Source organism: Eubalaena glacialis, chromosome 12 (assembly GCF_028564815.1).
Source record: "Eubalaena glacialis isolate mEubGla1 chromosome 12, mEubGla1.1.hap2.+ XY, whole genome shotgun sequence".
NCBI classification, from domain to species: domain Eukaryota; kingdom Metazoa; phylum Chordata; class Mammalia; order Artiodactyla; family Balaenidae; genus Eubalaena; species Eubalaena glacialis.
The window spans coordinates 104,869,730-104,890,575 of NC_083727.1; the positions used below are offsets into that span (position 1 = coordinate 104,869,730).

Sequence of the window (20,846 nt, forward strand, 5' to 3'; positions counted from 1 at the left end):
AAACACCTGCTACACCCCTTTCCAGGTCCACTCCCTCAATTGGTGGTGATGGGCCGCTTCCCCGACAGTCCGCTTGAGGGCGCTGTGGCTACAGCTAGCGCCGGGAGGCAAGGCGCGGACCGGGGGCGGGGATCAAGGGCCGAGGACGTCGACGCCGGCGTGGGCGCGAGCGCGGTGCACGCCGGGAGCTGTCACTAGGCCCTCAGGCTCCCGGCCTCCGTGTCGCTGCCGCGGTTGCCAGGAGAGCGGCGCCGGCAGGGAGCGGCCGAGCCCCGGCAGGTAACAGCGTCCCCGCCCCCAGCGCCGTCGCGAGGCCGGCCGCCGGCCCCGAGCGGCCTGCTCTGCCCGGCTCATTCCCGAGCCGCCGGGACGCCCCGCGGGTCGGCTGGTGGGTTGGGGGGTGTTGCCGCCCCGGCCCCGCCTGAACTCGCGAAGCCGGCCGGCTACCCTCTGGTTTCCTTGGAGGCTGGAGTTGCGCGGGGACCGGCGGGCCGGGGCCGGGCGGCGGCGCCGCGAGGAAGGCCGGGGCCGGCGGGGCCGGAGGCGGGGCCGGGGCGTCGGGTGACCGGGCCGAGCCTCCTGCGCAGGGGCCGCGCGGTGCGCGAGGTTGGGGTGGAAGTCGCACCTGTGCGATGAGAGCGCGCGGATGCACTTGTGTGTTGGCGGAATCGAGGCTTCGTGCGGTCTCTTGCGTCTGGGGGGTTGGTTTAGGATTGAGGACACAAATGCCCGCCCTGGTTCATATTACATGCGGGGGGTTGGAAAGGAGTGTAGAAGTTTATTAGAGGAAGTCAGATCAGTTATAAGGAAGTTGTTAACAATCATCACCTTTGATTCCCAAGACTTTTAAAGTTGCAACATACAATAGTCGCTTGTTCGGTCTCCTCCATTCTCGGAGGGGGAAGGGGAGTGGCACACAGCTACTTTTTTTAAAGCTAAGTAAATTGTGTTTTGATTATTCTTACACTTTCTTAGAGTTCTGTGGAGTTTGAGAAATATAAAGATTGGAAAATTCTGATTTGGAGATTGCAGTTAAAGCAATCAAAACTTTTTTTGTGATTACAAAAAAGATAGGAAACTAAGTTTTTGCCTGAGAAATAAACCCCGAACTATAGAAAGACAAAATCCTTCAATTTCGATGTTGTTGGCTGTCTTGATGTAAACATAAGACCTCGCATTTTACTGTGGATAACATATGTTAGCTTTATGTTGTAAGTAACTCTCCACCTGATAACAGTGATTTTGTTGAGCTGACAGAAGTTATAACAAGAGTAAATTAAAACCAGTTGTAGTACAAATGCCTTGTTTTGAAGTGATTACTTTCAGCCACCCTGAACTAAATCATTACCCAGAATTACTGAACAATAGATCTCCAGGTGACCCTGATTATTAGGAACCCGAGACTCAAAGAATTAAAAACATCTAAGTTAATACACAAACCTGGAAATGTAACACCATAACCAAAATGTTAAATGTAAAGTAAATGTTGTTAATTAAATGTTTGACTATATGCAGTCAAAGGAGTCTATTTTAATAGTTAAACTAGTGGAAAGAACTCTTGCCTGGGAAGGAGAGCTTTCATTCAAGTCCTTTGTTCTCCTGATGACCAGGTGTGATCTCTCTAGGCCTTAGATTTGTCATCTGTTTAAGGGAATTTCATAGGTTCACATTTTTCCAAACTGTTTCCCCTGAACACTGTTCTGAATCCATTAATACTCCTACTGCCCCAAAACAGTGTTCCATGGCAAATAATTTGGGAGCACATTGGTTTACATCAGGCTTAACTTCTGATTTACTTTTAACCGCAAGACTTCTCAAAACCTTTACTACTGTACTAATACGCACGTACACCTCCAGGGTGTAAGCTTCCCAGGGAAGGTTATCCAAGCATTTCCTATACTTACCTGGCCAGAGAGCATATTTTCTCATGGCCAACCTGTTAACGTCTCCTAGAGTATAATTACATAGAATACCAATTTGAAAATTACTGTAGTTGAGCTGAGTCCCCTTTCAGCTCTAAAATTCCCTACATTATGTGCTTCTGTGGTGTTCAGCTTAAGCTTGGTGGAGCATGAAGCCAAAAAAGCTTATATTTGCCTTAGTAGGATATTGAGGATTCACATAGGTTTCTGTGAACCTTAATGCTTTAATTTATGGCAGAAGAGTATCGTCTTTTTTCTGGTCTCTTGATGCTTTTCTATAACTGTAATTAATTCAAGTTTGGAATTTGATTTTATGGTCAAGTTATTGATTTTATTAAGAATGGCATTATAAAGTTCCAAAAGTAAAGACTTGTTGATAATGGCATTGTTTTTTACAGTGATTCCACTTTCTAGTCATGAATTCTTAACCTATGAAATGTGATAAAAGCCACTTGAAATGTACTTAATAACTAAACAATTTTAAGAGCTTAGATCGTTGAAAAGAGTTAAAGGTTAAAATGTAAATACTAAGGCACTTATTTCTAAATTGCTTACAAACAAGGTCTGTGTTGAATACAATCTCAAATCATCTTGCTAAATTCCGTCAGGTGTCAGTAGCGCACAACCTGTGTGGCTACTTCTGTCTATTCTTTGTTACTTTGTTAGGGGTGAGTACTGTTAATGTGCTCCTTTGTTTGAGGGGGTGGGGAACAGTACATTTAATTATAATAGGTAAGCCTTAATTCAGGTAAGTTCTGTCCCTGAAATGAAACTATTAAGTAGAAGTATGGAGCTGCTATTTTTGTGTAATAGCTAACAGCTTTTGTTGAGAATTTATTATATGAAAATAAGTACTTTTGATCCCCTTGTCTGAATTGGGATTTCCCTTCTCCTTATTGTGTTTACCTCCCCTTCCCAAACTATCCAAGCCTGAAACCTCAATGATTTTCTTTGCATAGGTCAAAGATATGGTATCACACTTATCAAGGAAAAATTTACATGTAATAATGTGCACTCGTTTTATGTGTACGTTATATACACACCCATGTAACCACCACCACAATCAAGATTTAGCACATGTCACACACCACTCAGGCCTGTATTGTTATGCTTTTGTTCTCATTGAATGTTCTCCCTGTCTCTGCATGTCTAAATCATACCCGTTAAGTTCTAGCTTGAATGCCACCTTGTCTCTGAATCCTTTAATTACCTCATTTTGAAGTAATTACCTTCTTTTCTGACTTTCCTGTTTACATTTCTTTGAACATTTTTTCTGTCCTTCATGATGGCAAAACCAACGGCATGCTCGTAGTAGGCAGTTATATTTGTTGACCAAATGGAAAGTATAGTATTTCTCAAACTTGACTAAGTCATTCTTATATCATCTTCAGAATTTTGGCCATATCTGCATACTTCCTGTATACTTACTTTCTTCACATTTATCAATATAATTATTAACATAATTTTAAAGGAAACTTGAAGTAACCACCATAAATAAAAAGCAGGTATCTGAGATTTCCTGATGTGGTCAGAGGAATTGAAAGAGAATGAAGGGAGAAGAACTTCCTCGCTTGATTCAGTGTCACTTAGCCCTGTCCTTGGGCCGCATAAAATCTTCTCCCATCTGATTGGTGGTCAAAATTTGGGAGATACTGGCTTAATCAGGACCTGAGAATTCCTTAGAATTTTATCTGTGAAAGAACTGGGAAATAAAGCCTCAATTGCAAATTAAAAGGTGTACTGAGTTTCATCGTTGTATTGCATTTTTAAAGTTAAATAGGATCATTATTGAATCAGTAAATGTCTGTTTTCTTCAGAAATGTTTTTAATATTAGTAATGTTACTTTTACCAATAAAACACCTTTTTGTTATTATGGTACATTAGCTTTAAGATAAACCTTTGACTGTAGAGAAATAAATCTAAATTTAAAACCAGTTAAAGGCTTTTATATGACAAAGTGATGACTGTTGATTCAGGAGTGATGAAATGTTAATAATATGTTTATCTGGCAAAGCTCCTATAAGAGTAGATGGCAAAGCTCCTATAGTCATTATAAAAGAGTCTGATAATCTCCTCTACTTCTTCCTCTCATCAATTCTCAAGTTTGAGCTGTATATTTTTATTTCCATCTTGCAGAAGACATTTCCAGCCTTTTTTCTTCTGAGGTAATGAAAAATTCTCCTCTCTTAATGGAGTTTTATATGAACAGGAAAGAAAATAAATTCCCTACTCTTGTTCTATAAAATATACTTTGTATCTCAACTTGCTGACGTTATTTACCGGTGTGTATCTATATTATGCACTTAATGTTTAAATTGCCATTGTTTCGTGTTTATGAACAAAGAGTTTACGTAAATAGACCATTTAGTTTGGTGCTACCGTTTTCCAAAAACTACTTTACCTGAGTGGTAATACTAGGTAATACAAAGTTCTGGAATGCAACCTCAATTTGGAAATAAGACAAGAGCCCTTTGGATCAATAGTTTTTATTTCATAAAAAAACCTTCACCCAAGCAAGTAGTTTCTTTCCTGTGTCTGTACTATAAAATAAAGCAGCATTATAGAAGCAGTGCAAATAAACTCTTATCATTTAATAGTGACAGCAGACTGGAATCCGAAAAACTGTAAAAGCATAGCAGGCTTAGTCCTTTGCATTATACATATAAATAGCCCTACATTTCCAGTTGCTTTTGCTTGTGCTGTTATTTTATGAAAAAATACAGTAAAGTATCAGCCACCTGAAGCCCTTAGTATATGCGTTATTGTGATCAATCAAATTTTCCAGATAGCTGGAATTTTTTATATTATATACCACAAATGCCATCCCATTCTGTAGTTATACTTTTTGCTTATCTTCAACATGATGAAGAGTCATCACTTGGCACAGTGGCTTCTCATACACACATACATGTCTTACAGTGTTTCTCAATTTTTTTTTGCATTTCTAATTATGTTTTTTATTGAATACTGATGTACAATATTATATAAGTTACAGGTGTACAATATAGTGATTCACAGTTTTAAGTTATATTCCATTTATAGTCATTATAAAATATTGGCTGTAGTCCCCGTGTTGTACAATATATCCTTGTATATTATTCCATACATAATAATTTGTACCTCTTAATCCCCTACGCCTGTTGTCCCTCCCCCTTCCCTGTCCCCACTGGTAACCTCTAGTTTGTTCTCTATATCTGTGAGTCTGCTTCTTTTTTGTCATATTCACTAGTTTGTTGTACTTTTTAGATTCCACATATAAGTGATATCATACAGTATTTGTCTTTCTCTGACTTATTTCACTTAGCATAGTGCCCTCCAAGTCCATCCATGTTGCTGCAAATTGCAAAATTTCATTCTCTTTTTATGGCTGAGTAGTATTCCATTGTGTTCCATACATGTACCACATCTTCTTTAACCATTCATCTGTTGATGAACACTTAGGTTGCTTTCATATCTTGGCAATTGTAAATAATGCTGTTCTGAACATTGGGGTACATGTATCTTTTCCAGTTAGTGGGGTTTTTCCTCAGATATATACCCAGGAGTGGAATTGCTGGATCATATGGTAGTTCTATTTTTAGTTTTTTGAGAAATCTCCATACTGTTTTCCGTAGTGGCTGCACCGATTTACACTCCCACCAACAGTGTAAAAGGGTTCTCTTTTCTCCACATCCTCACCAATATTTGTTATTTGTGTTCTTTTTTTTTTTTTTTTTTTTTTTGGCTGCGTTGGGTCTTCGTTGCTGCATGTGGGCTTTCTCTATTTTCGGCGAGTGTGGGCTACTCTTCATTGCGGTACGCAGGCTGCTCACTGCAGTAGCTTCTCTTGTTGCGGAGCACGGGCTCTAGGCACGTGGCTTCAGTAGCTGTGGCTCGTGGGCTCTAGAGTGCAGGCTCAGTAGTTGTGGCGCATGGGCTTAGTTGCTCCACGGCATGTGGGATCTTCCTGGACCAGTGCTCGAACCCGTGTCCCCTGCATTGGCAGGTGGATTCTTAACCACTGCGCCACCAGGGAAGCCCCTATTTGTGTTCTTTTTGATGATAGCCGTTCTGACAGGTGTGAGGTGATATCTCATTGTGGTTTTGATTTGCATTTCCCTGATGATTAGCAGTGGTGAGCATCTTTTCGTGTTCCTGTTGGCCATCTGCATTTCCTCTTTGGGAAAATGTGTATTTAGTTCTTCTGCCCATTTTTAAATCAGGTTGTTGGGTTTTTTGATGTTGAGTTGTATGAGCTGTTTATATACGTTGGATATTAACCTCTTATCAGTCATATTATTAGCAAATATTTTCTCCCATTCAGTAGATTGTCTTTTTGTTTTGTGGATGGTTTCCTTTGCTGTGCAAAAGCTTTTAAGTTTGATTAGGTCCCATTTGTTTATTTTTGCTTTTATTTCCTTTGCTTTAGAGACAGATCCAAAAAAAATATTGGTACGATTTATGTCAAAGAGTGTTCTGCCTATGTTTTCCTCTAGGAATTTTATAGTGTCTGGCCTTACATTTAGGTCTTTAATCCACTTTGAGTTTATTTTGTATATGGTGTTAGAGAATGTTCTAACTTCATTCTTTTACATGTAGCGGTCCAGTTTTCCCAGCACCACTTATTGAAGAGACCATCTTTTCTCCATTGTACATTCTTGCCTCCTTTGTCATCAGTTAACTGACCGTAGGTGCGTGGGTTTATTTCTGGGCTCTCTATTCTGTTCCATTGATCTATTTGTCTGTTTTTCTACCATAACATACTATTTTGATGACTGTAGCTTTGTAGTATAGTCTGAAGTTAGGGAGTCTGATTCCTCCAGCACCGTTTTTCTTTCTCAAGTTGTTTTGGCTATTTGGGGTCTTTTGTGTTTCCATAAAAATTTTTAAATTGTCCTAGTTCTGTAAAAAAATGCCATTGGTATTTTGATAGGGATTGCATTGAATCTGTAGACTGCCTTGGGTAGTATGATCAATTTAACAACATTAACAATGTGGATGTTAAACAATTTTAAAGTTTCCTTGACAGAGGTTTTTCTCCTGAGGAAAAAAAGAAAAGATGGTACTTGCTTTAAAGTTAATGTCTGTCATTTTGGAAGAAGAATAAATATTTAAATGACTTCCATACTGTATACCACCAGTTTCATAGGTGTTACACCAGTTAATCAGGATTTCACCCTTGAGCCTGAATGAGGGGTTCCAGCAGAATTACTTATCTTTTTTTTAATGGCAACTGGCATTTTATTGGAAGGCTGTCTTCAAAACTCTTTGCTCCAAGCCTACCTGTTTCTATAATTTGAAGCTGCCAATTTTATGTGATCTGTTAACTACTTTTTAAATTATGGCTTTTAAGTTATAATAGAGGTGTGGTTTTAAAAGGAATATATTAATTGAGAATAAACTTTTTAGGTTTCTTTTGCTACGTAACATTATCTCAAAATGTAGTGACTTGAAACAACAATATAAATCTCAGGAGGGATTGGGGAGCTGCTTGTCTCTGAGGTTCTGGCTTGAGGTTTTGTGAGGTTGCAGTCATCTAAAGGTTTAATTGGGATTGGAGAACCCCCTTCCAAAGTGGCTCACTCACCTATTGGGAAGTTCTTTCTGCTTGTTGAAGGGAGGCCTCAGTTCCTCCCACAGGGGCCTCCCAACAGGGGCCTCCCCACAGGGCTGCTTGAATGTCCTTTTGGCCTAAAGGCTAGCTTGCCCCAGAATAAGAGATCCAAGAGACATCAGGGTGGAAACCACAATGTCTTTTATGGCCTGGTTTTCACTTCTGCAGTATTCTATTTATTGTTCACATAGGCCAGCAGTAATTTCGGGAGGAGACTACACAAGAGCTTGAGGATCATTGGGGGCCATCTTGGAAGCTAGCTACCACATCTTGTAAAGCTAGTATGTGAACATGTCATTAAGTAATAAGCAGTACACATTTACTCAAAATGCAGTTTATACACAGCTCATGCTTTTAGAAAAGATATTCAAAGATTAACTTACCATGCCACTTGAAGATTACTAAACAAAGCAAGTACTTTATCAACAAAATTCTTAGTCTCCATGGTTCTTTGGGAATGATGAGATGACTGGGTTCAGATATAACACTGAAGATACAGGTTTTATTCCTTTTGATTTTCTTACTTATGAGACGAGGGAGGGGGAAAAAAAATGCCACATACTACACAGCTGCTATTTGATTTTCTTTAAGGTTACTATTCATTCATATACCTTTAAAAAATTAAACTTATTTAATACCATAAAGAGGGAATAAATCATGTGATTTTAAAACTATAAAAAAAGTATGCAGTGAAAAGGCTCCATCTCCCTGGCCCCCATCCACCCAAATTCCCACCTGGCCTCCAGGAAGTAATCAGCTTTACTATTGTCTTGTGTGTTCTTTCAGAGCTATATCATATGTATGCAGATTATATGACTATATATTCCGCCCTTTTTATATTAATGGTAGCATTCTGTAAACACTATTCTGCACCTTGATTTTTTACTTCATATGTCTTAGGAACATTTTCTAAATCAATTAGACTATTCTTTTTACCACTGGAGTATATTCTATTGTCATTCAGTTTTTAATATTTATTGGCTTTTTACTGTAGGTCAAGCACTGCTAGGAGCTGGAGATGTGAAAGCTAAAATGATAAAGACTGTGTCACAGGGATTAACACCCCTGGGAGTCACAGTTCGATTACAGTGAAGCAAAGTAAGTTCTATGATAGGGGAAGTACAGTGTATAGTTGGAGTCCACAGGAAAGATGTATGTATGTGAATGTTGGGAAGATGTAATGGTCAGGGAAGACTTCCCAAAGAGGGTAAAATCTGAGGCCTGAAGGATGAATAGGTACTAGCCAGGTTAAGTTGTGATTCAGTGTTTCAGGCAGAAGGAGTTTTTTAAAAAGACTTTATAACGTATTACAAAGCTGTAGTAATCAAAACAGTGTGGTACTGGCATAAAGACAGAATAGAATAGAAAGCTCTGAAATAAACCGTGGTGTATATATGGTCAAATGATCTTTGAGAGAAAAGGAGTTGTTGTTTAATTGGTATAGAGTTTCAGTTTTGCAAGATGAAAAAGTTCTGGAGATTAATTGCACAATTTGAATATACTTGATAACACTGAACTATACACTTAACACTTGTCAATGTGGTAAATTTTATGCGTTTTTACCACAATTGAAAAATTGACATTAAACTTTTCAAAATGTGGCATATATGCATTTTTAAATACTATCCTGTAATGTAAGCCATGTTTCCAAATATTGACAAATGGTACTGTTTAAAGAATGAGCCAGGTCAGAGGAGTTGAATCAGAAGGTATTGTGCAGAGACATAGCATTTCAAATATAGTTTGATAGAAAAATTTTAGGTGATGAAAAGGAGTATGGGGCCTATCCAGAGAAGAAATAGCATATGTAAAAGCACTGAGGTGGAAGGGAGCAAGTCTTTGAACAGTTGACTAGTGTTAAAGAAAAAATATTCAGTGACACTTCTTAAGATGGTAAGGCCAGCCTTATTCAGTATCATCATCATAGGTGTAGGGACCACTGAAGTGGGATTTTACAGTGGAAGAGAGAGATTGGCCTCAACTCTCAGCGTGGGCGCGTGGGACTTTATAGCTAAGGAGTAGTTGAGGGTCAGTGGATGGAAAACTACTCTTAAGAGGAAATATCAGGAGTAAGAGGGGATTCTGGTTAAAACCAAGCTAACAGGATTCTTGCTGCAGACAGACCAGGATGATCAGTAGTTGGAGGGTGAGGACCCTGATTAGATATTGAGGGAAATCAAATATTGAGGGTGGAGGATTCTGGTTAAACTGACATAGCAGTGTTCTTGAAAAAGCTACATTTTATAAGAAAGTGCACAGACGGGCCTAGGAGAAGGTTCAGAACCCTGGCAAAAGTTTGGTCAAGCAAAGAATCTTTGTCACTAGGTTTTGCTTAGCTAGAACAGAAATATGCATTATAAGATTGAAAGAATGGGTCTAGTTTATGAAAAGACTTTAATCATATGATTAAAAGCTTGCATGTATATACTTTCTAAGTGATTGAATGTCACAGCTGTAGCAGTGATGAGAGTACTTCCTACATGCTAAGTAAGCACTGGGCTGAAGTGCTTTTCATGGTGTATGAGCTTATTTTTCTGAGCTTCCAGCAGGGAGTTATATGCTCAAACTCTTTTTTGCTGTGTAAAATTAATTGGCTCTTAGAAAGCTGAAGGTAGTGAAAGATAGATGGCTATTGTAATAGTCCAGGTGGAAACTATTCAGGAGCCATGGTTAAAAGGCCATTCTGAAATATACTGTCTACCACAGTCAACTTCAGCTGAAGAAAAAAAAAAAAAAGCTGAATTTGTTGATAGAGTTGAATATGAGAATAGGGAATAAAGCCAAAGCTCATGCTTGTGTGATTGTGTGATTGGGAAGATGATGGTGCTGTTTTACTTCAGTAGTGAAGTAAAAAAAAAAAAAAAGATGACGTTCAGAGAATAATAATAGCAGTGCTTGACAGGTTTCTTGTATTGGAGTGATATCCTAAAGAAATTTAACAGAGTAGAGTGACTGTGAAACAGAAAGTAAGGAGAGTCTAATAGTAATGATAACAGTTGATGGTTTTATCAGTGCTTTGGAGGGTACCTAGTTTTCGTAAAGAGCCTCTGAATAAAGATCAAGCAATACCTTATTTTGGTTCTGATTCTATTAGATGCTTCAGAATTTACCAAAGTATCTAGAGTTAATTCTCTTGCAGAGTAATAATACCTCAGCAAGGTTTTGTTCTTTCATATGTGTGTTATTAATACTTTTGTTCTATTTTTACCTTAACCATAAAACGTGAGAGGGAATGAACATTGGAAGAGATGTAGAAGAAGCAAGGCAGGTCTGCTGTAGGTAGCACCTCATTTTTCTCTGTGAAGTTTCCTGATGTCCTTCAGATTAATTCTAGTCTCTTTCCTTTACCCATCAAGGGTTTTAACACTTACAAGGCTACTTAGTACGTAGCACCATTGTTTCATAGCTTTGAGCAAACCAATGTGCACAAACACACGCATGGTTTGTGTACAGTGTGAATGCTTTTTTGTAAATCCCTGTATGTAAAGTTACTCAGCTAAAATGTTGATGCCTCCCTGCTTGCGTAATATTTTGATCCTATCCTTTATATGCATAGGCATTGATTGAATCTGCATCTTAATGAGCATGTATGTGTGTATGTTTTACTCCTCATGATTATACTTTTGGAGCAGTTCCAATAAAATGCACAAAGGAAAATAAACCTTATTGTGTAGGATTTTTTTCAGCTGGGAAAAAAATTATATCTTTTTTCACAGGTAATAAAATTTGTTTACAGATACTCGAACTTAAATACGTTACAGAAAAATTTGTTTAGTATATACAGTATAGTATTTTTATGGTAATTTGTATAGCAACCACTCTATTTTAAAGTTGAATAGTAAAATTAATAGTATATTCATTAATTTTTTAATGCTGAGACCATTATTGTTAAAGTACTAATTTTAAAAAAATGAAATTTTATTTGAAACAATTGATTAACTTAATATGGTGGGTTTAATTGTACTGTAAAGATTATTTTTGCTTCTTTTACTTTATTTCTAGTAGTTTATTTTAGTTAAGAAAATATTTCTTTCAAAGTTTAAGCAAAATCATTATTCTTCATTGTTAAATGAAGAAAATAGCTACAAATGAACATATTTATTTTGAGAAAGATACTTTCTGAAAAGTGATTTTTTAAATAAACTTGGAAAAGTACTTGATAGGATAGCTAAAAGTTAGATTTGTCCTTTATCTTGTTTCACATCTTTCTTTTTAATCACTCTGACTAGCTACTCAGTTTTATCATTATTGTTCTTATGTATAAAAAAACAAGCACTGTTTTCTTGCTTCTTCCTAATTGAAAACAAACCAGAACATGGTCAATCTGGATAATTTAGATTTTCTTTAAGTGTATTATTCTGATATTTACTCTCAGGCTACTTACCCTTGCCACCTAAAACATTTCTGTTTCATCCCCCCTCCCATCCCCATCGATAGGGAAATCAAGCAGATTTTAATATTAGCAAATGCTAAACTTTAAAAAGGTATGTTTTAAAAAGGCATATGATAAGTCCCAAAGGCAAAATTTAGTTGTTTTAGATTCTCAGTTTTAAATTACCAACACAACCATTTCTTTCTATAGATATGTTTAATACAAATATGACTAAACTAGAATATGTAATTGAATTATCAGTGATGCCCATAGGTTTCATGAAAATGTGGGAAACTTCTTTGAAACACTTATTTTCTGAACTATTATTTTGTCCCCTCCTACTTAACAGCCCTCATGAATTATATATCCCTTTCCCAAAAGAGAAATAAAATAAAACCTGTCTTTATTGGGTCTTGTAAAGCATCCCTTGGGTGCTTAATAATAGAATTTATAAACTAGATCCAACAGGATTCATCAGCCCTGGGCATCACTAATTTGGGGAAGCCACACCTGTATTGTTCTTGGACACACAACCCAAACGTATAGCACCTCTCTAGGATTTAATCCCACTTGAGAGCATATTTTTACTTGTTTAGAATTGTTTTCTCGGGCATGTAGACTGTACATACTATATATAGTTCTTGTACATACTATATATATTATATATAGCAATACTATGTATAGTTCCTCTTCCACTCTAGTCATTTATTGAATTAGAATCACTGTTTTACATGTAACAACCGAAGCAAAACCCTTTTACATCAGAATTTATAGTCATTTAGCCTTACACTTTAACCTAAACACTTGCAATATCAAGCAATGAGCTAGGTAGGGGTATTCAGAGTTGAGCTTTTGTCCCTGTGCTTAACTCAAGGTCTGGAAGGAACAACAGAGATATATTATGTACTTACATTATTACAGTTTTTTGTTTTGTTTTGTTTTTTTTAAGAAATAAGTGCAACAGGAAAAGAAAATACAATGTCTAAAAACTGGGGAGGTAAAGAGTCAAGAAAGGCTAGATAGCCTGAACAGGTTTTTGAAAAATGAAAAAGAGAGGAGAGGTAGGATATGCCAGGCAGAAGAATTAAGAGCTGTGATTTAAAAGTAGTTCAGAAAGATAGTGATTAAGGACCAGATGCAGGGGTCAGCCTGCCAGAGTTCTGCCAGGTTCCTCCCTTTACTCTCTGTGGAACCTCAAACACTAAAGCATTCATATGTATGTGGACCCATGAGCATACCTGCCTCATGGATTTGTTGTGAAGATTGCATGAGATAATTCGTGTAAAAGAGCTTAGTGTAGTGCCTGCCACGGAGTAATTAATTCCTAAGTCAGTTGCTGTAATTATCATCGTCTTGAATAATGTATGGGCAATGTTTATTTGCCTGGTGTGCTTTGGGGGCAGGATGGTTATCTTTAACTCAAGGGCATATGTTTAGTGTTCACTATTATAGCTATTTACTACTTGATGCTTACCGTAGAATCCCAGCTACCCATTAATGGATCATTTTAAGTTGTAATATGTGCCCACGCTTTTCTATTTTCTAAATTACTTTTCTTCATATTGCTTATGTGTCACAAAAATCACAGAATTTAAAGCTACAAGGAACCTTAAGTTACCACGTTTATAGAATTCAAAGACTATTTTTAACAGATGTATAATTTTGTATATGTCTATTGAAAGAAAAAGCAAAATTAAATCAAGTTTGCTGTTTTTCACTCTGATGGAATGCTGGGATTCTTGATTTTTCATATCTTAGGTTTTAATTTTTATAGTTTTTACTGAAAGCAAAAGTGAAAATATAGCTAAATATAGTAAAACTCTTTGTCAGAATTTTCTTCAACATGAGAGTGTCACCTAATTAATTTTAAAAGATTAGACCTCTGGGAGTATCATACTTAACAGATTTCCTTTCACAAGGGCTAGAATGACATCTTCCACATTAAGAAGTTATGCCTAATACTGATGCTTAAACTGAACTAATTTATAATTTGGTAAATTATAAATATAAAATATAATTGGATACAGCACAATTTTTATAGGTGTTCTTAGGAGAATCTTAATTTTTTAAAGCACTTAATAGCAATTATGAGTATAGTCTGTTTGAAGAGAGTTCATGTTGGCTACGCAGGTTAGAAAAATAGAGCTAATTCTACTGTTTTCTACAAAGCTTTTCTCAGAAACAAAGCAAAATGGTTTGTGAACTGTGTTCACATTGACTAATTCATTTGTTCAAAGCATTTGAGGGCCTACTGTGTTAGTCACTTTTATGGGACTGCTGATACAGGAATGAACAAGTCCAGTAGGGCTCCTGATCTCATGACATTTGCATTCTAGTGAGGGAGGGTAGATAGGAAACAAGCAAATAAATAGGATAATTTCAGACTGTAATAAGTGCTAGGAGGGTAATCATGTGATATTCTAGAGTAGATGTTAAGCTTGTGGGCCGAGCGTGGGCTACTTGAGAAAGCCTTCTCTGAGGGTTTGATATTACTTGGAGATGGGAAGGAATTTGCCTCACAAAGAGTTGACCTAAGAATTTCCGCGTGTGGAAAATAGCAAATGCAAGATGCCCTGCAATGCAAAACATGTTGCTGTATTTGAGTTTGGATGTTCTTATAATGATATAATGTGATTTTAAAAGATCTCTGGCTTCTCTGTGGATGATAGCACTCAAGAATAGAAGCAGGAAAAAAAAAATAAAGAAGAGAAGCAGGATTCAGTGGCGTGCTAGAGTTGACACCAACCAGTTAGAAGAACAGAAGAGGAAATAATGGAAGAGGTGGTAATATATTTAGGCTATATCAGTTAAATGCTATTTGAAACTGTAGAACTAGAGGAGATAACTTAAGGGAGAGAAGAGAGGAGAGCTCCTGATTGAGCCTTGAAGTACTTCAGCATTTAAAAAATAATAAAATAAAATAAAATTCGAATAGAGAAAAGAAGCCAACATAGACTGAAAAAGACTGGTTAGAGAAGTCAGAACATACCTTGAGAGCCAAGAACAAAGTACTGAATGCTGCTGAGAAGTTGATTAAGATGATGGGCTAGAGAAGTGACCTTTGGTCACTTTCCTGGTGACCTTTACATGGGTGGTTTTCTTGGAGGGACAGCATCATGAGGCTTTTTTTTTTTTAATTTATTTATTTTATTTATTTATTTTTGGCTACGTTGGGTCTTCGTTGCTGCGCTCAGGCTCTCTCTAGTTGCCGCGAGCAGGGGCCACTCTTCATGGCGGTGCACGGGCTTGTCATTGAGGTGGCCTCTCGTTGCGGAGCACGGGCTCTAGGCACGCGGGCCTCAGCAGTTGTGGCACGTGGGCTCAGCAGTTGTGGCTCGCGGGCTCCAGAGTGCAGGCTCAGCAGCTGTGGCACACGGGCCCAGCTGCTCCGCGGCATGTGGGATCCTCCCGGACCAGGGCCCGAACCCCTGTCCCCTGCATTAGCAGGCAGATTCCTAACTACTGCACCACCAGGGAAGCCCACATGAGGCATTTTTGAGTGGGCTGAAGAGTGAATAGGAGATAAGGGAGTGCAATAGTGAGTATAGAGAAATCTTTCAAAAAGTTTTGTAATAATAGAGAACAGAGAAATGGGTTGGTAGCCAGAGAGCCTATAGGGGTGAAGGGGAGGCTGTTAATTTTAGTTTTTCACCATGAGAGATTCCAGGGCTTATATGTAGTGTGATCCTGTAGAGAAGGGGAAACTGGTGCTGAGAGAGGAGAGAAAGCCAGTAAAGCACTTGGGGAAAAGTCTTGAGAAGGCAAGAGGAGATGGAATCCAGAACGCAGCAAAAGGAGGAGGGTCCTTTGTTCCTCAGAGCAGGAGGGAAAGTGGAGAATATGGGTATAGGTGGAGATAGGTTTGTAGATTTGTTGGAGGGAATGTAAGAGTGTTCCTTTTTCTTCTGTTTTCTTACATAATTTGAAGCTTGGTCTTTAGCAGTGATGGAGAAAAGGTGGTATTAGAGCTTTGAGAAGAGAAGGTATGAAATAGTTGTGTCAAGCAGGTAAGGTTATAAAGGAAACGTGGTGGATTAGAACAGTGTTGAGTGTTTGAGGTTTGTGTTTCTCAATTTAAAGGGCAGTTGGTCAGCCTGGTTGTATGATTTTTCTCCAGCGATGTTCAGGTGCTTGGATTCAGGCATAACTGAGCTCAACCAGAATTGGAATTTCCAGGTAAGTGTTATAGAGGGAGTAAGAAAGACACTTCACTCCCTGGCCCTGAGGTAGGATTGGGTATAAGAAGGAAAAAAGTCTCCATGAGAGTGAAGAGCAGTGGTTCAGTTAGAACTCTAAAGCCAGATTGCTAAGTGTAAATCCCTGGCTCTGCCATTTAACTGTGTCACGTATATTTCTATGCCTCAGTTTCTTTATCTGTTAATGTTGACAATAATAATGGTAAGTACCTATACCTCAAAAGATCGAATAGGATTAAATGAATTTAAATATGCCAAGCATTTGAACAGTGCCTGGCATTTAGTTAAGCACAATATAAGGTTAGCTAAGATGCTGCTACCTCTGCTACTTTGAAGGTCTTATCCTTAGAATATTCTTAAGACCAGCAGGTGGCAGGACCTGCAGAGAAAAGCTGAAGATCTGTTGATCCCGTGTTTGGAGTTTCCTAGCATATATACCATTTGAAGGTTTGAGATTGGGTCAGATTGGTGGAAGTACAGAGCGTCAGGGTTCTAGTGGGTGATCTTAACCTATTTGTGAAATACCTGGTAGGTGTGTTCTTCTATCTGTATTGTTAGCCCTCCAGGGAAGTTACTAATTTTCTGGAGTAACTAGCTTCATAAATTGGTTAAATAAATGATTAGCTAAAGATTATTTAGTGAAAGTGTCAACATTGAAATTCAGAACTTTTGATCAAAATGAAATAGATTTGTCAATAATTGCCACATTCCTTTGTTAGATGGTAACAATTACTGGTTGATAATTTTTCGTTTCGTCAAAAAATTTTGGAAAAAGCATTTTTATAGCATTTTTTAGGTGCTTTTTCTTTCATAATCAACAAGTAGGGTTTTTTCCCTGCATTGCATGATGCTTTAAATAATTTATTCATATACATCCTTGGGATGTGGTAGAACGCTTGGACAGTCCCCAGGTATATCTTTAGAATTGGTTAATACTGAGTAGTTCCTGCTGTCTTCAGCCCTCCTCTTATCTTTCATGGCAAAGGAGGGAGGGAAGTGGAGAGCTCAGTGATAAGCAAACCAGCCAAAGTATCGTTGTGTAGTTATTCTGAAATTAAGTCTGCTCATTTTTTATAACCATTTAAAGAAAACTTTTTTAAAATTCAGATGCTCTGTTGGAATGTTTTATTTCTTACTTAAATTTTACCTTTTTACACTGTAAAGTGTGAAAAAATAAACCTGTACTACCTGATCATTTTCACAGGGCATAATTTGCCTAGAGAAATTTATGACTTTATTTAAACAGCTATTTTGTTTCATTTTTATATTTGAATGACAAAACACTATACTAAACATGTTTCATGACAAGTTGGGTTCAATTTATCTGAGTTAACAGTTTGAAAGAACTGCAACTAAATTCTCAAGTGGGCTATAGATCAAGTCAGAAAAGCTACTTAGGGGCTTCCCTGGTGGCGCAGTGGTTGAGAATCTGCCTGCCAGTGCAGGGGACACGGGTTCGAGCCCTGGTCTGGGAGGATCCCACATGCCGCGGAGCAGCTAGGCCCGTGAGCCACAACTACTGAGCCTGCGCGTCTGGAGCCTGTGCTCCGCAACAAGAGAGGCCGCGATAGTGAGAGGCCCGCGCACCGCGATGAAGAGTGGCCCCCGCTTGCCGCAACTGGAGAAAGCCCTCACACAGAAACGAAGACCCAACACAGCCAAAAATAAAAATAAAAAATAAAGAATTTAAAAAAAAAAAAAGAAAGATCTCTTTAAAAAAAAAAAAAAGAAAAGCTACTTATTAACAGCTCCTGAAAGATTATAAATGCTATTTTGACTTTTCTGTATCACTTTAAGAAAAAACAAGTTAGAATTTTTATTTGTATTTATTTTTATATTTTCACGTTTACTAGTTATATTAGTTATTGTATCTATTGGGGTACAATAGATTGGTTTTTTTAATTTCAGACCAAAAACTCATTTGATGGAGGTGATGGATATTCTTGGTTTCTTGTTTAGAGTGATGGAAATGTTCTGTATCTTAACTATGGTGAGGAATCTTCAGTGTCATGATGGTTTTATGGGTGTATGCATTAGTCAAACCTCATCTAACAGGTGCATTAAATATGTGTAGTTTAATAAAATAGTAAAAAAAGAAAAAACTAAAGCACGTTTGGCAATGATACATTTTAATTTGCATTCATGAGACAATGGGAGATAAGTTAGTGAGAGTCTTCAGTTTCCCATTTGGCTGCCAATAAGTTCAGAGCCATATCTGATGCTTAATTATAATTTGTTAACCCTTATGATTAGCATAATTGCTTCCTAGTACTATGTTTTGTTTTTATTGGTAATAATTTTGTTTTTAGAGCATTTTCTATGCCGGGCACTCTGATAACTTTAATAGGTTCTTTTTTTTAATTTTGACAACCACTGAGGTTGATATTATCTCCTTTTACAGATGAGGAAATGGAAGCTTGGGGCATCTTGCCCAAATTCATACAGCGAAGTAAGTGTAAGAACTAGGATCTGGATTCCCAGCTATATTGACTTCAAAACCCCTGTGCTTGGAGGCCCTGCCCTCTATTGCCTATCTTTCCGTGGGCTGGGTTTTCCACAAAATACTGTTTTGTTATTGAATATGAGTATTTTTTGCCATGTGCCACCACCCTTTTGGACAAATTGCAGCATATAAAGTTTCCTCGATGCAATAGGGGAATATGTTACATTTGCATTATGATCTAAGCCAGTGATGTTCGAAGTGTGATTTGTGGACCATTCGTAAATTCTTTGTTAAGGAAACATGAGACAAGCGCAGAGAAGAAAGTAATCATTTAGAAACATTTATAGAAATTTGATGTCACTGCAACAATTAAATACATGATTTTATATTTTAGAAAAGCATCAGTCAGCAATGGGTGTGGAGAAAACTGGTTCTTTACATAGATAGAGAATTACTGATCTAAGCTTCTTTAAAATAAAATATGGGAGGAAAAACCCTGAGAACTGGAATTTTCATTTATTATATATTGGATGGAAAATTCAAAAGTGGTGCATCATCTCTAGACTTCTCTTCTGATATATAATAAGTAATTTTATTTACATTAAAATCACTGAGGAAGTATAACGAAATCTGACCATCTTTTCACACGAAAGAAAATACTACAGCTCACTGCTGATGAAACTTCTATAGAATGTCCTTTCGTAGTTTTCAACTGTTTTCATAAGATTTTGCTTTTGATGTTCTACCTAGTATTATATGTGTCCCATGCTGTATGTACTCTTTTTAATCATATTTAAGAATTTAGAATTTTTTTAGCTAAATAAATAAGAAAATCCAAATTTCTTACCTGACTCAACTTTTTTAGCTGTAAACGTGTACAAGAGTTATAAACCCCAGAAACTTAGCTGGTCATTATTGGTTGGGTTTTTTTTTTTTAATATATATATATACCAAATAAAAAAAGTATGTCTGAAAATATGTCAACTGAGGTAACTTAGCTTCACAATTATATTAATACCCCAATTACAGATAACTCATATTTTCATTGTTAGAAATTACTAGGAAATTGATTTTCAGATTAATCTTCCCTATGCACAAATATTGTATATCTTCAAAACAGATGTGTTATCTCTTATACTGGAAATACTGCTAAGGAAAAAAATGTACCTATCAGTAAAATTTATACATGTGCTTTACTCTGTCTACCACTAGTACATTCTTAGGTTTATCAATTAGAATTTATAGTTATTTTATACTGTTTTTATACACCTTCAGAAAATCCAATCAAGTTGATTTTTTTCCCCCAAGTTTAATTGGTTTTGCAGTTCTTTCTTCTCTTTCAGAAGAAAAATTATAAATGTTTTATAAATGTTTTAGTTTGTGTTCGTTCTAACCTTCCTTCCATATTTCACTATGTATTAATATTTATTAGTTATCAAATTTTATAGCTTTAAATGTTTTCATATGTCAGTCTTTTGTATCTGAAGCACATATTGCAGTGTCTTTGTTTATAGTTGTGGTTAAATCTAGTTTAAAAAATTTTTAGAAACCATAGATTAATGAGAAAACAGCTTGCAGAATTTTTAATTTATTCCCAGTCTTAACCATTACACTTAAACCAATTTGTATGAATCCAGCTTGAGCTTCACTATTGTAAGTTATGTGCTGTGCAGCATACGAATATATATAAAACGTAGTTCCTGCTCTCAAAGACGTCTACCCTAGTAGAAGAATTACATATCCAACTCTTCTATAAAACAAAATCAATTTTGAAATGGAAGGTAGTTGAGATAATTTTTGATTCACTTATTTAAAGTTCACAGTCATCTTGGATTTCGCAGAGTAGTACTTCAAAATACTGCTTTATGTTTGGTTTGCTGCTTTGAGAGTCCAGACCATGAAGATATAACTATAAAGTGGGTTTTTTCCCTCATAAACTTTGTATTAAGCCCCTAGGGTCAAATATCAGAGTTTTAAAGAGAAAAGCAGATTAACTGTCTTAAAGGATTTACTTTACTTTATTCTCCACTCCCACCACTCCCAATGGGAAAAGCATCAATAAATCAGGTATATTCTCTCTAGTCAGCATCCAAACATACTGCTTGGCACATGGTGTAGTGAAGTGAATAATTTCATATGTCAAGTGACTCTATATTTAAGGTGATATTCTCTCCAAAGACGGGATTTAGGATTTGTCTGGTTTTGTTTTTATGGATTAAAGAGTTGAGATAGAGAATTGGGAAGTGCGTATTGCTTCTTTTTGGCATAACCTTAACCAGGGAAATTTTGATTTAATAAATTAAGAGATTTTTAGCTTTT

General features: G+C 37.1%; 1 protein-coding gene across 4 annotated transcripts in view; it reads left to right on the forward strand.

The window, feature by feature from the left end:
- The first annotated feature begins 257 nt into the window (after window positions 1-257).
- DOP1A (DOP1 leucine zipper like protein A) overlaps window positions 258-20,846 on the forward strand; it is a 109,870-nt gene continuing 89,281 nt past the window's right edge. For 3 of the 4 annotated variants that reach the window (XM_061207541.1, XM_061207538.1, XM_061207540.1), the window contains exon 1: window positions 18,491-18,533. The gene's annotated coding sequence lies outside the window, so the exon portion shown is untranslated. Of the gene's footprint in view, window positions 280-18,490; window positions 18,534-20,846 lie in introns of those variants that run through there. The other variant, XM_061207539.1, reaches the window with a different exon arrangement.